Source organism: Pseudorca crassidens, chromosome 9 (genome assembly GCF_039906515.1).
Source record: "Pseudorca crassidens isolate mPseCra1 chromosome 9, mPseCra1.hap1, whole genome shotgun sequence".
Lineage (NCBI taxonomy): Eukaryota > Metazoa > Chordata > Mammalia > Artiodactyla > Delphinidae > Pseudorca > Pseudorca crassidens.
The window spans coordinates 86456868-86471267 of record NC_090304.1 but is presented as its reverse complement, the minus strand read 5'-3'; positions in this window follow the sequence as shown (position 1 = coordinate 86471267).

Genomic DNA, 14400 nt, shown 5'->3' with positions numbered 1-14400 from the left:
TGAAAACAAGGTCAGACACATTTACTTTTTGCACCTTCTGAAATATCTAATTCCTACCTATTTCAACTTCTTCAATATCTAAAACTCAGGTTTCTCCCTCAAGGTCAGTGAATGCTTTGTCCATCTTTTAACATTCTTCATGGAAATCCTCTCTCCTCAGGCTGGCAGCCCTTCCCCATGTTAACTCCCTCCTCGTTCTAAATCTCTTCATTTGAAAGGATTCTATCATCCCAAAGAATCCAAATCGTTTTTGGTTCACCCATTTAACACAGAGTCTAACAAAACAGATTTGGACCCTTGTCCTCAGGGTTCACTACTGTTGAGTGAAGAAGACATTATTACATAAGTTTCATGTTTTATAGGAGTTCTGAAAGTGTGAAGGGTGTGGAAATATACAGCACAGGTGTGTTGACTGGTTTGGGGAGACAGGTAGTCCCTGTGAGGAAGCAATGTTTACTCAAAGATCTTGAAGGATGAGGAGGAGTTGTCCAGGAGAAGAGCAAGAAGAGTGCAGAGTGCTCTAGGTGGAGAGAACAGCATGTGCAAAGGCCCTGAGGTAGGAGATAAAGGTTCTTTATAATCAAGAGCTGATACAACCAGTGTAGCTGGAGATCAGCAAAATCACAGGGCTATTGGAGTAGGCAGGGGCCATACTGCAGAGGACACTGTGAATCAAGGTAAAATCTTTAAACTTTATCCTAAAAACACTGGAAAGCTTCTGAAGAGACTGTAAGCAGGGAAATGAGGCGCTTTTACTTGGTTTTAGAAGATCTCTCTGGCTGTGGATAATGGATGGAGGGCATGGTAAGAAGGTGAGTTAGGAGGCTGCTGCAGAAGCCCAGGCAGGAGCCCATGGAGACCTCCTCATAACAATGTTATATTACCTTGAATGCTGATACTCTTTCCTGAGCAGGAGAGAAAGGAGTGATGCTGGCACATCAGGAATTATGAAAAAAGACCTTAGCACACCTGTACACTGTCCATCTATGTACTATTGAGAATCATCATTTAATATTTCAACAAGAAACACTGGTTGAAAGTTGCCAGCAGTGGTTATGCTTTCCATTTCCTTCACCTGCTCTCTCTGCTCTCCTCCTGCCTTGCCTCACTGCTCATTGTGACTACACTCAGCTCATAGACCCCCAGTGGAGATTCTCGTGGTCCACCAAAATCCACTCTGCCCTTCTTCCACAGGAGAAGAATCAAAGCCAGACATGTGCATTCCAACCACACCACATTTGCAGTTAGGTCAGTTGTGATCTACTGGTTCCAACAGATCATTACTGTGGTCCTAGGTGTCATTGGGGGACTGTTGCCATTGCGAGGTTTCTTGGGAATAGCAGGATTCTTCCTGATCAATGCAGATGTCCTGCACCTCTACTTCAGCGACTACCTACAGATAGATAAGGAAGAGTATGGCGGCATGTGGGAGCTCACAAAGGAAGGGCTTATGACATCATTTGTCTTGTTCATGGTCATTTGGATCATTTTTTGCACTGCCATCCACTATGACTGATGGTGCACAGTCCCCACTGGCTCCCTGTCTGGTCCAAAGGATCCTCTTAGTTACACCACAGAAACACCATTGTTGGGGGCACCCCAGCCACGCGGAACCTGGAAGACCCATGCTTCCTGGACCAAGAATCAGTGTGTTGGGTCAGGTCAGGTCATGGACAAAGCTCTCACCAGTGGGACGCATTGTGACAGGGGCCGCTTCTGGTGTGCAGTGCCTCCATCACACATGCAATGAATGACAAAGTGCTGGAGAAGCAGAGCCTCGAGATGGAAGGAGCCTGGCCCCACGGGAAGTGGACAGCACTGCCCGTTGTCCAGGAATGCTTATCCTGGCCACGAAAGACAAACTCCTTTGTTCTTTGAGTCACTGAATTTGGGGTTTTCCTGTAATAGCAGCTTAGCTTCTGCTCACACACTGACCTCCCTCCTCCCTTCTATCCAGCTCTTCTAGCCCAGAATGCCCCATTTCTCCTGCTTCCTGTGCATTCATGCAACTGCTCTTCTACACATACACCAAGAAGTGGTGCAAAGTTTCTTGCTTTTTACAAATAGTCAATAAGCAGTTTGGTTTTCTTTTCTTTCCTTTTTTAAAGAAAAAAATTATAAATGCTGGTGAAAATCATAAAATGCGGATAGGCAAGAAGAAGGAAAAAAATGATTCATAATTTCACCCAAACAGTCAATTACTTAGTGGTTCATTCTGTATTATTGTATCTGTGTCCTTTTTAATGCAGCAATTTCATAAGTATATTTGCATATCAAGAAATTATTTTTACAGTGAAATTTTTTAACAGACGCATAGTATTCTGTTGAATCTGCCATAATTTACTCATTCACTCTCCAGCTGTTGGAAATTTATGTTGTTTTCAGGTTTTTCTATTATAAACAAGGCTGAAATGAAGACCCTTCCATATCCTTTGTTTCTTTGGCATAGATTGCTGAAGTGGAATTGCTGGGCAAAAGAAACACAAAATTCACAACTTTTGATATAAATTGCCAACTTGTTGTTGTGAAGCAGTAAACAATATTACAGCAGATTTGTCTTCTAATTATTGCCATACTATCCCGTACTGTTTATGTGGAAAAATACTCATCTCCACATGCCCATCACTGCAATTGACACTCTCTCACCTCCTCAGGCAGGTGCTGAGCCTCCTTCCTCTGGGTGCCAGTCAGCAATCCCACTAATGCAGCTGGCTGTCCCTGGTATAGAATAAATACTAGGAAGGCAGGAAAAACCCATAATTTCTGTTATTTTTTTAAAGGCAACTTCTTGAGACTCTTTGAACAGGGCTAATTTCCATTTTCTGAGAACTCAATAACCCTCTCCAACATAGAGAAAAAAATCAAACCAAAATACAAACTCCTTATGGGTTTCTTCACAGATCTCTGCAAAGATTTAATGGCAGAGCAGAAGCAAGGTCTTAAACTATGTCAACAGTTTAACCACCCGGCAAAGCCATGCGATTGTCTCACAGGACACAGAGAGATGACTGTGTCTGTCCAGGTTAACACATGCGCTCCCTTTCCTGAAAGTGTTGGCTTTTCTTTTCTCTGAAGTTGCTCACAGAGTCACAAAATTGCATAAAAATAACTCTGCCCAATACCCCATAATGTTAATGGGTCTCCTCATTTAAGACATAAGAGTGAAGATTTTCTGTGTTTGTATTTGTTCTTTACACAGTCTAAGCTGCAATCATTCCAAAGCCCAGAGATCACAGTTTTCATTATTAAGCTTACCCTTGAAATCTTCTCATCCTTCTTTTCCTAACCCTTTCAGTGCTGGGCCCATTGGTTCCTAATATTTCCTCCGAGTTCCTTTGCCTCCCCAGGAGCTATCCTTAGGTCAATGGTGCCTGTGATTTGGGAAGTGCTCAGAAGAAGAGCCACAATATTCCAACAGTGTGGAACATGTTCCCCTTACTTGGCCTCATTTCCTTGCCTATAAATCTGACTTGTGTGGCCACGGGGGTACCACAAACACAAGCATGATGGTGAATCTCCAGCGGGAGAGTCATTTCTAGCAGATCTTCAGAGCTGCCCCAATAATGTTGAAGAGAATCTACTTTAATCAGCTGGAGACACAGTCTATTGAAAAGAGATGGCTTCCAGATAAGATCTACAGATTGTCAGGGGACTCAGAAGAACACAGTTGTGACACTGGGGGCAGTGGTTTGTATATTTTTAGATTAAAATGAATAAACTGAAAGGGAAAATTTGATTCTTTTTAGCGTAGGACTTTACACAAGATGCGACACTGTAGGAAAGAAAAGCATGGCTGCTCCTCCTCTCTGCCTGTAGCTGTGCAGCTGGCCCCCTCTAGGTCCCGCCGCTCAGGCGTCTCATGACACACCCTTCCCTGTTCCGCTGCACGGTTCCGTGCTCCCTCATTTAAACTCCCTGCAAGAGACTCTTGCTGACCAGCTCATTCACCTTCTCTCTCATATCAGCCAGTCAGAGTTTGCTGGCATCAGGCTGGGCCTCGCCCATGGTCTGGTCAGCTGGGGCCAGCAGTGTGAGGGCAGAGCTCCCTGCAAGGCCAAGCTTTCCAGATGGTGGGAGGGGGAACAGTTCTCTTAGGACATTCTGTGAGAACGGTGCTAGTGGAGCCAGAAGGACCTTCATGTGTGGATTCCTGTTCTAACAGGGAGGAGAGGAAAGGAAATTTGAGCAACCCAGACAGCCCAGGCTAAAGCGTGAACCACCCACCAAGTCCTGGTTGTCAGGTGTGGGAGGCACAGAAAGAGGAGGTGGAGAAGGGTTTTAAGGAAACAAGAGCCTCCCTCAGTAGGAAACTCCAGTCTTGAGTCTTTGAAACCTTAGAAGTGTCTGGACTGTTTCCACAATGAATTACCTGTGCATCTGAAAAGCCAGAAAGCAAGAGCAGGCCCCGAACTGGGAACCTCCAGGCACAAAGTGTCCCTCCTCTCACCCAGCCCCTCATTGTCCTCCAGAACATCTGGAGGTGTGCACCTGGGAGGAGGGCAGATCTGACCATGACTCCCCTGAAGGGTCAGCTGGCAAAGCTTGAGAGCAGGAGGCTGACACGGAAACAAACGGCTACCATAGTACTTGGCAGTTGCTAGGCTGATTCGTCATTTACCCACCAAACACAAAAGCCTGTCTTGGGCACTTACTGTGTACCAGGCACTGGGCTAGGTGCTAGAATGTGGAGAAACCAGACAAGCAAACACTGACTTAAACTATAGCACAATGTAAGCACTGACCGTTGTGCAAATACATAGAAAAGACTTCTAACCCAGGTTGGGGGAGGAAATCCAAGAAAGATTCTGAGAGGAGGTGGCGATAGGGAGCCAGGAGAGGAAAGGGTGAGGACTAGTGGGGGGAGGGCATTCTTGGCAGAAGAAGCATTGTGTTCAAAAGCCCCCCAGTGTATTCTCTTTGTGAGAGAGTTTCCTGGGCAGGAACTCAGACGGCCAGGCCACGAGCCCTGCCGCTGGCTGACACCACTGCAGCCGGCTGCTTCCTTCGGGAAGCTGAAGGCATCGATGTACCTATGTGTATGATTCCTGATATAAACACACATGTAATGCCATTAGGTTCAAACGCTTCCAAGCTGGTGTCTCACAGAGGAAGTACTTGCTGACAGTGAACATCTGTAGCCTAGAGGAATCCAGTGCTGGTGATGGGATGTGGTTTTGAATTTAATAACATTTTTACTTACTCATAGATGGGTTTCTGTTAAGCCCCAGGGCCTTGGGAACCAGGCTAATTTGCACACAGCAAAGACACATAGGTTTTTTTTTACTTAGAGCAGAAGATATTAAGTAGATGAGGATGAAAATTCTAATTGGAAAAGGTAGTTCAACTACCTTAGGAGAAAATAAAAATAAAAACCCTTATAAATTACCCAGCTTAATGGATTGTCAGGCGATGCATCCAGCTGGAGCATCCAGCCAATCACTCAGAATAACTGACAGGCTGATGTTTCAGTGACTCATCTTTGCAACGGCAGGGTCAAGACTAGAGGTTGAGAGACACTTTTTAATTTAACAAACCATCTGCAAGAAATGCAAGGTTTTCAGTTTAGCATCTTTGGCCTCGCTATATAAATATTTCTACATTAAGTTCCAGCACATCTCTAATTAAAATCTAAATTGCATTCAAGACATTTACATCCAGAGAATGCCATTCTCTTCAGCAAAGATCTAGATCACTGAGTTGTGAGTTAATATTGAAAAGTTCTTTAACTCTCCCTTCTCCAATGCACCATTTTCTATTTTCACCTGGGTGCCAATAACCTTGCTATGAATACAATTAGCCTCATTTCTCCTCCTGGCAGATAGAACAACTGATGCTTCAAAAAAATAGTCAGAAATCTTCAAATGATTCATCCCATCAGCAGCATAACAATAGCTTAGAAATACACTGGGTTTTCAGACACGGCTCTTACATGTCAGAGAATGGGAGGAAGTGCAACATACAGCCGATTAAGTCTGCACATAGAAAACTAACTTCAGGGCTCCACAGTCCACACAGCAGTTCTCACCTTGGATGCACATTACAATCACCTGGAAAAGATTAAAGGTCACTAAGGAGATGGAGCAACTCAAAATATCCAAAATTACAATTGATGAAATTTGATTAAGGTCTGTAGCTTACTGAATAGTATTGTTCCAATGTTAATATCTGGCTTTGATAATTACATGGTAGTTATGTAAGACATTAACATTTGGGAAAGCTGAGGGAAGGATATATGGGGCTTCTTTGTACTATCTTACATCTTTTTTGTAACTCTAAAGTCATTTCAAAAGGAAAGGCAAAAAAAAAAAAAAAGGAAAAAAAGAATTAGAAAAAAAATCTCCCAGGAAGCCTTTAAAAAATATCAGTGCCGGGCTTCCCTGGCGGCACAGCGGTTGAGAGTCCGCCTGCTGATGCAGGGGACGCGGGTTCGTGACCCGGTCCGGGAAAATCCCACATGCCGCGGAGCTGCTAGGCCTGTGAGCCATGGCCGCTGAGCCTGCGCATCCAGAGCCTGTGCTCCGCAACGGGAGAGGCCACAACAGTGAGAGGCCCGCATACCGCCCAAAAAAAAATATATATATATATATATATATATATCAGTGCTTGAGTCCCACCTCAGAGCAATGAAATCAAATCTCTGAGTGTGGAGCCTGAATACCAGTGTTTTTAAAAAAAGACCCTCCAGTGATTTTAATGTGTAGCTAGGGTTGATAGCCACTGTTGGAGTGAACAGAGGGTAGGTGAACTGAGGCTGATCCCCATTTTATCACATACTGCTCTATGATTTCAGGCAGGCCATTTCCTCTCCCTATGCCTCAGTGGCCTTATCTGTAAAATGGACTTACTTGGCTGACCTGACAGTGTGAAGGTAAAGAGAGCGTAGAGAGAAAAACTTTGTAAGATTTCAAGAACTGTTGAAACTCAAGGTGCCAATGAACCATTCCTTCTGAAGAGAAGCTTCAACACTCAAGAGACCCGGGTGACCTTCAGAACACAATGACACGCTGGTAAAGTAGGGAGGAGAGGCCTAGTGGTCAAAAGTGAGCAATTCCATTATAACCAGGGCTTCCTTTCCTTCAGCCATCTCAGCTTCACCTTCTCTGCATCTCAGCATCAGTGCGTGGGTACACATCACTGGATCCCACTGCCTAGGTTCCTCTTTTTCCACCTTGACTTATGACCTAAAGGATAAATGGTGCTCTCTGTTTATGAAAAATAACTGTCTTCTATTAGTTCTTGTCCGCCCCCCCCCCCCAACTACGGTAGTGGTTCTCAAAAGCTAGCATGCACTGGAATCACCTGAAGGGCTTGCGAAAACACATATTGCTCAGGAATGTTCATGGCAGCACTACACATAACAGCCAAAAGGTGGAAATAACCTAAATGTCCATTAACTCATGAACAGATAAACAAAATGTGGTATATCCATATCACGGAATATTATTTGGCCATAAGAAAGAATGAAGTACTGATACATGCTACAACATGGACGGACCTTGAAAACATGCTAAGTGAAATAAGCCAGACACAAAAGGCTACATATTGTATGTTTCCATTTATACAAATAGGCAAATCTCTAAAGACAGAAAGTAGATTAGTGGTTGTGTGCAACTAGGTTGATAGGAGATTATAGCTAAAGTATCTAAGATTTCTTTCTGAGGTTATGAAAATGTTTTAAAATTGATTGTGGTGATGGTGGCACAAATCTGTGTATATACTAAAAAATGTTGAAATGTATACTTTAAATCAGTTAATTGTATGCTGTGTGAATTATATCTTTTTTTTGGCGGTACTCAGGTCTCTCACTGCTGTGGCATCTCCCGTTGCAGAGCACAGTCTCCGGATGTGCAGGCTCAGCGGCCATGGCTCACAGACCCAGCTGCTCTGCGGCATGTGGGATCTTCCCAGACCGGGGCACGAACCCGTGTCCCCTGCATCGGCAGGCGGACTCTCAACCACTGCGCCACCAGGGAAGCCCTATATCTTTTTTTTATATATATACATCTTTATTGGAGTATAATTGCTTCACAGTGGTGTGTTAGTTTCTGTTTTACAACAAAGTGAATCAGCCATATGCATACATATATCCCCATATTCCCTCCCTTTTGAGCCTCCCTCCCACCCTCCCTATCCCACCCCTCTAGGTGGTCACAAAGCACTGAGCGGATCTCCTGTGCTATGCCACTGCTTCCCACTATCTATCTTATATCTGGTAGTGTATATATGTCGATGCTACTCTCACTTCAGTCCAGCTCCTACCTCCCCCACCCTGTGTCCTCAAGTCCATTCTCTATGTCTATGTCTTTATTCCTGCCCTGCCACTAGGTTCATCAGTACCATTTTTTTTTTTTAGATTACATACATATGCGTTAGCATACAGTATTTGTTTTTCTCTTTCTGACTTACTTCACATTTACAATAGCCAGGACATGGAAGCAACCTAAGTGTCCATCAACAGATGAATGGGTGAAGAAGATGTGGCACATATATACAATGGAATATTACTCAGCCATAAAAAATAAATGAAACTGAGTTATTTGTAGTGAGGTGGATGGACCTAGAGTCTGTCATACAGTGTGAATTACATCTTGATAAAGATGTTAAAAAATTTTAAGTGTATATACTTCTCAAAAAAACCCTACATATTGCCTCAGTAGAGTGAGGGTGGGGCCCAAGAATTTGCATTTCTAACACATTTCCAGGTGATGCTGATGCCGCTGGTTCCAGAGGCCGCAGTTTGAGAACCACAGGTCTACAATATTCCTCTTAGTCTGACTGCCTGATAAAGTCCAGAAAGGCTCTGTTCATGTCCTCTGGATATCTGGAGATCAGCATTTCTTTTTCTACTTTCGTTTTTTTATACTGGGCTGGTCAAACTCAACATGAGGAAGTGTAGTATTAGGATACAGGCTGGTACCTTAACAGGCTCATTTATCTGTTGTAAAGCTGCACACAGCCAAGCAAGAAAAACCCTGAACATCTAGCAGTTGATGTGACTGGCTTGGACAGGAAAAATATCTAACAACAGTCCTTTCCAAATCTGACCATCTCTCATCATGACTGTTATTTGGAGTTCATTTAGTCTACAGTTGAAAGTGCCCGGTTATGTATCTTGTATCATAATCCTTAATACTATTATAATATGCACACCTGTTATCCCCCGACTTCACTTCTATAAACTTATTCTAAAGAAAATTACAATGTATGGGTGCAAAGATTTAATCATAAGGACGTTCATCATGAATGTGTTCAAAAACAAAAATTTAGAAACTACTTAAATGACCAATCATAATAAATTAAATTAAAAATGATGCATTTTTGTGTCATTTTAAAAATATTTTCAAATAAAATTTAAAACTGTTAGACTTACAGAGTCACTGTGAAGCTAGTACAGAGTTCCTGTATATCCCACACCCAGTTCCTATGATCATCTGACATTTTACGGTACATTTCTCACAATTAATAAAACAATACTGATAAATTATTATTAACTAAGGCCCATGCTTTATACATTTCCTTAGTTTTTACCTAATGTCCTATTAGAAGTAGAATCCCAGTTGGGACACCACATTACTTTTTATCATCATGTCTCCTTAAGCTGTTCTTGGCTGTGACCATTTCTCAGACTTTCCTTGTTTTCGATGACCTTGAGAATTTTGAGAAGTACTAGTCAAGTATGTTGTAGAATGCTCACAATTTGGATTTGTCTGATGTTTTGCTCACTGTGCTGCTTGGTCTTATGTGTTTTTGGGAGCAAGAACACAGAGGTAATGTGTTGGTCTCATTACATCATTACAGGAGTACACACTATCACCCTGACTTAGCACTGTTGGTGTTGACCTTAATCACATCATTTTTATTTTTTTTTGCTCTCTTTTTATACTGTCCTCTTTGAAAGAAAATCACAATGTGTGACCCACACTTAAGGAGTAGGTAGTTATGTTCCACCTTTGAGGGCAGAATATCTATATAAATTATTAGGATTCTTCGGCACAGGAGATTTTTCTCTTCTCCCACATTTATTTATTTATCCAATTGATTTATTTTTATCAGCATAGATTTATGCATTATATATATATATATATATACACACACATATATATGGTTATAATGGAATACCATATTTATTTTGTTCCTCAAACTCTCTCAGCTTTGGCCATTGGGAGCTCCTTCAGCTGGCTCCTGTACCCTTTGGCATATCCCCACATTGTGAGCTTCTTTTTATTTTCTTTCCTTTCCTTTTTCCTTTTCTCTTTCTTTCTTTTTCTCTTTCCTTCCTTTTCTCTTTCTTTCATTTTTCCTCCCTCTGTCCCTTCCTTCCTTGCTTCCTTCCTTCCTTCCTTCCTCCCTCCCTCCCTCCCTTTCTCTCTTTCTTTCTTTCTCTCTCTTGCTCTTTAGTATTCTCTTACTTTCTGGCATGATAAGATGCTCCAGGCTCCTCTTATACATTTCCTGCTATGATCCTAGAATCAGCCATTTATCCAAGAATCCCTGGTTCCTTTATTGGAGAATGGTGTTAGAAACCAAGATCTGGGTGATAGGTGTGCTCATCACTACTAGGGTATGCTCCATGGAATTTTAGTACATCATTGAAAACTGTGTTGTAAAAAGATATTTAATGTCTACAAAATATTAAGAGAAAAAAGTAGCTTATAAAATAGTATGGGGAGAGCATCCAAGATGGAAGAGTAGAAAGACCCTGAGCTCACTTCCTCTCATGAGCACACAAAAATCGCAACTATCTGCAGAGCAACCATTGATGAAGAAGACTGGAACCTACCAGAAAAGATTTTCTGCAGCTAAACATAAAGAAGGAACCACAACAAGATGCATAGGAGGGGCAGACTCACAATATAATCAAATCCCATACCCCCTGGGTGGGTGACCCACAAACTGGAGAATAATTATATTGCACAGGTTCTCCCACAGGCATGAGAGTTCTGAGCCCCACATCAGGCTCCCAGCCCAGGGATCTGGCACTGGGAAGACAAGCCCCCAGAGCATTTACTTTTGAAGGCCAGTGGGGCTTTACTGCAGGAGCCCCACAGGACTGAGGGAATTAGAAACTTCACTCTAGTCCCGGGCCCCCTAGGATTCTGCAACCAGTCACCTCATGAACAGGCACTGCTAAACAGCAGCCAGCAGCATCAGTACAAGTCAGAGCCTGGCAACCAACCAGACTAGGGGCCAACCAACCCTATCAGACAATGCACGTAGTCAACATACCACAACAGAAGGACCCATGCAGCCCTCTTAAGGGGAACCCCTAGAGTATATAGCTTGGGTGATGAGAGGGGTGTGCACTGCTGGGATGCACAGGACACTTACTGCAGAGGGCCACTTCTCCAAGGTCAAGAAATGCAACTAACCTACCACATACATAAAAATACAAATAGCAACTTAGAAAAAATGAGGCAGCAGAGGAATGTGTTCCAGATGAAGGAAAAGGATAAAACCACAGAAAAAGAACTAAGTGAAGAGGAGATAGGCAATCTACCCAAGAAAGAGTTCAGAGTAATGATCAGAAAGAAGATCAGAGAACTCAGGAGGAGAATGGATACACAGACCAAGAAGTTAGAAGATTTTAACAAAGAGTTAGAAAATAAAAAGAACAACCAAACAGAGATGAAGAATACAATAACTGAAATGAAAAACACACTAGAAGGAATCAATAGTAGACAAATGATCCAGAAGAATGGAGCAGTGAGCTGGAAGGCAGAGTAGTGGAAATCACTACCACTGAACAGAAAAAAGAATGGAAAGAAATTAGGACATTTTAAGGGACCTCTGGAACAACATCAAGCACACTAATATTTACATTATAGGGGTTCCAGAAGGAGAAAAGAGAGAGAAAGGGCCCGAAAAATATATTTGGAGAGATAATAGCTAAAAACCTCCCTAACCTGGGAAAGGAAACACTCATCGAAGTCCAGGAAATGCAGAGAGTCCCATACAGGATTAACCCAAGGAGGAACACACCAAGACACACTGTAACTAAAATGACAAAAATTAAAGATAAAGAGAGAATATTAAAAGCAGCAAGGGAAGGGACTTCCCTGGTGGCACAGTGGATCAGACTCTGCGCTCCCAGTGCAGGAGGCCTGGGTTTGATCCCTGGTCAGGGAACTAGATCCCACATGCATGCCACAACTAAGAGTTCCCATGCCACAACTAAGGAGTTGGTGAGCTGCAACTAAGGAGCCCACCAGCTGCAACTAAGACCTGGTGAAACCAAATAAATAAATATTTTTTTAAAAAGCAGCAAGGGAAAGGCAACAAATAAAATGCAAGGGAACTCCCATAAGGCCATCAGCTGATTTTCCAGCAGAAACTGCATGCCAGAAGGGAGTGGCAAATATATTTAAAGTGATGAAAGGGAAAAACCTACAACCAAGAATACTCTACCCAGCAAGGCTCTCATTCAGATTTGATGGAGAAATCAAAAGGCAACAAATTTCTGTATATTAATCTTGTATCCTGCAGCTTTAATGATTTCATTGATTTGTTCTCATAGTTTTTTTTTTGTTGTTGTTTTTTTTGCGGTACGCGGGCCTCTCACTGTTGTGGCCTCTCCAGTCACGGAGCACAGGCTCCGGACGTGCAGGCTCAGCAGGCATGGCTCACGGGACCAGCCACTCCGCGGCATGTGGGACCTTCCCGGACCGGGGCATGAACCCACGTCCCCTGCATCAGCAGGCGGATTCTCAACCACTATGCCACCAGGGAAGCCCAGTTCTAATAGTTTTTAGTGGAGACTTTAGGGTTTTCTGTATATAGTTATCATATCATCTGCAGATAGTGACAGTTTTACTTCTTCCCTCCAATTTGGATGCATTTTATTTCTTTTTAAAAAATCTGATTGTTATGGCTAGGACTTCCAATGCTATGTTAAATAGGAGTGGTGAGAGGGGACATCCTTGCTTTCCTCCTGATTTTAGAGGAAAAGCTTTCTGCTTTTCACCGTAGAGTATGGTATGAGCATAGATGTGTCATAAATGGCCTTTATTATATTGACATATGGTCCCTCTATACCAACTTTGATGAGTTTTTATCATGAATGGATGCTGAGTTTTGTCAAATGCTTTGTCTGCATCTATTGAGATAATCTATTAGATCTTTTAGAATGTGTTTGAACTTAAATGAATATCAGTTTAAAACAAGTAGGTATAGTTACAGGTCAACATAGATGAAGCCAATGGTAAAGATCTCAGACCTGCATCTATTGATCTTTATCCTATCTTTTGTCAATGTGGTGTATCACACTGATTGATTTGCACATATTGAAACATCTTTGCATCCCTGGAATAAATCTCATTTGATCATGGTGTATGATCCTTTTTATACACTGTTGAATTAAGTTTGCTAATATTTCACTGAAGATTTTTCCATGTATATTCATCAGAAATATTGACCTGTAATTTTCTCTTTTTTTGTAGTATTTTTGTCTGGTTTTTGTTTCAGCGTAATGGTGGCCTCATAGAATGAATTTGGGAGTGTTCCCTCATCCTCAACTTTTTGGAATAGTTTGAGAAGAATAGATATTAGGTCTTCTTTAAATGTTTGGTAGAATTTACCTGTGAAGCTGTCCAGTCCTGAACTTCTGTTTGTTGGGAGTTTTAAAAATTACTAATTTAATTTCACTGTTAGTGATTGGTCTGTCCCAATTGTCTATTTCTTTCTGACCCAGTCTTGGAAAATTGTATGTTTCTAGAAATTCATCTGTTTCTTCTAGGTTGTTCAGTTTGTTGGCATGTACTTTTTGTAGTATTCTCTTATGATTTTTTAAAATCTCTGTGATAACAGTTGTAATTTTTCTTTTATTTCTTATTTTGTTTATTTCAGTCCTCTACCTTTTTTTCCTTGATGCCTGGCTAAAGGCTTATCAATTGCTTATCTTTTCAAAAAAACATCTCTTGGTTTCATTGATCTTTTCTATTGTTTTTGGTTTTTTGTCTTTATTTTATTTATTTCCACTCTGATCATTTTTATTTCCTTCCTTTTGCTGACTTTGGGCTTTGTGTGTTCTTCTTTTACTTTAGGTATGTTAGGGTTGTTTATCTGAGATTTTTCTTGTTTCCTGAGGTACCTATATCATTATAAACCTCCCTGTTAGAACTGCTTTTGCTGGATCTCATAGATTTGAGAAATGTGTTTTTATTTTCATTTGTCCTGAGGATTTTTATGATTTCCTCTTTGATTTCTTCATTGACCCATTGGTTTTTTGTGTCATATTGTTTAGTGTCCATGTGTTTGTCTTTTTCCCATTTTTCTTCCTATAATTGATTTCTAGTTTCATACCATTGTGGCTGGGAAAAATGCTTGATATAATTTCTGTCCTCTTAAATTTGTTGAGACTTGTTTTGTGGCCTAGCAAGTGATGTATCCTGCACGTGCACTTGA